Source organism: Manacus vitellinus, unplaced genomic scaffold, assembly GCF_001715985.3.
Source record: "Manacus vitellinus isolate BGI_N305 unplaced genomic scaffold, ASM171598v3 scaffold_64_pilon, whole genome shotgun sequence".
Taxonomy (NCBI): domain Eukaryota; kingdom Metazoa; phylum Chordata; class Aves; order Passeriformes; family Pipridae; genus Manacus; species Manacus vitellinus.
In genome coordinates this window covers 1058809-1060371 of record NW_021940718.1, presented here as the reverse complement: position 1 = coordinate 1060371, position 1563 = coordinate 1058809, and positions in this window count along the sequence as shown.

The following is a 1563-nucleotide window of genomic DNA, read 5'->3' as shown; positions in this document are numbered from 1 at the left end:
GCCCTGGTTTCCCGGGATGCCACCAGGACAATTAACTTTTTAATGAGTTAATTTTAATGAGCACCTCAGCCCTGACATCCCTGGGGATCCTCTCCCGGGACGAGCTGGTTCTGCCGGGAGCCTCTCCGGTTTTCCCGGTTTTCCAGGCTTTTCCCAGGTGCTGCAGCTGTTTTTCCAGGAGGTTTTTTGGGAGCTGGGTGACTAAAACCATTCCTGCCCTGTTTATTTTGGAGCTTAAACCCCCCCTCCTTCCCCCCAGAGCACATCAGGGAAAATTATCCCTTTGGCTCCCTGGAATTGCAGCTCTGGGATCAGCTGGAATTCCAGGGAGTCAGGCCAGGGGGTGAGGCCTTTATTTGGGTTTTATGGAGCATCCCACGGATCCGGGGGATCCCAGTGAACCTGCTTTTCCCAAACTGCTCCTCGTGGTGTTGGGAGGGGCTTCCAAACCCTCACATCCCCCTTTCTCGTGATTCTGGGGATCTTTTCCCTCTCCTTCCCCCTTTTCCATCCCTTTTCCCTCTCCTTCCCTCTTTTCCCTCTCTTTCCCTCTTTTCCTCTCACTTTTCCCTCCCTTTTCCCTCTCTTTCCTCCTTTTCCCTCTCTTTCCTCCTTTTCCCTCTCTTTCCCCCTTTTCCCTCTCCTTCCCCCTTTTCCCTCTCCTTCCCCCTTTTCCCCCTCTTTCCCTCTCTTTTCCCCTCTCTTTCCCTTCCCTTTTCCCTCTGCTTTCTCCATTCCCTCTCCCTCTCTTTTCCTTCCTTTTCCCCTCTCCTTCTCCTTTTTCTCTCTCCTTCTGTCTTTTCCCTCTCCTTCCCTCTTTTCCCCTCAATTTTCCCTCTTTTCTCTCTCCTTCCCCCTTTTCCCTCTCCTTTCCCTCTTTTCCCTCTCCTTTCTCTCTCCTTTCCCTCTCCTTTCCCTCCCTTTTCCCTTCTCCCTTCTCCCTCTCTTTTCCCTCTTTTTCCCCTTTCTCCTTTCTTTCCCTTCCCAAACCTTCCCAAACCTTCCCTTCCCAAACCTTCCCTTCCCAAACCTTCCCAAACCTTCCCTTCCCAAACCTTCCCTTCCCCTTTCCCTCCCCTCCCCTTGGAATTCTGGCTGCCCTGGTGTCTCCACATCCCTTTTGGACCTGGATGAAGGATCCCTCCCCCTCTTCCTCCCAAAAACCCACATTCCCACAGGGAATCCCACGGGAGCAGGAGTGTTCCAGAGGAGGAAAACCTTGATAAAATCAAATATTTGATGTTCCAAGTAAACAAACCCTGATTGTTCCTCCTGCCCCGGAGCTTTGGGGACAAACAGGAGGGATCCTGGCAAGGCCTCCGGAGAGTTTTGGGAGCCAGAGCCTCTCCCACCCCACTCTGGGGGACTGGGGGGGGATTTTGCTGCCATTTGGGGCAAAATAATCCCAAATTGCTCTTTACACGTCCCTGACAGGAGGGGGGACCCAGGGGGGTCTTTTTCCTTTCTTTTTTCCTTTCATTTCTCCTTTCCTTTCCTTTCCTTTCCTTTCCTTTCCTTTCCTTTCCTTTCCTTTCCTTTCCTTTCCTTTCCTTTCCTTTCCTT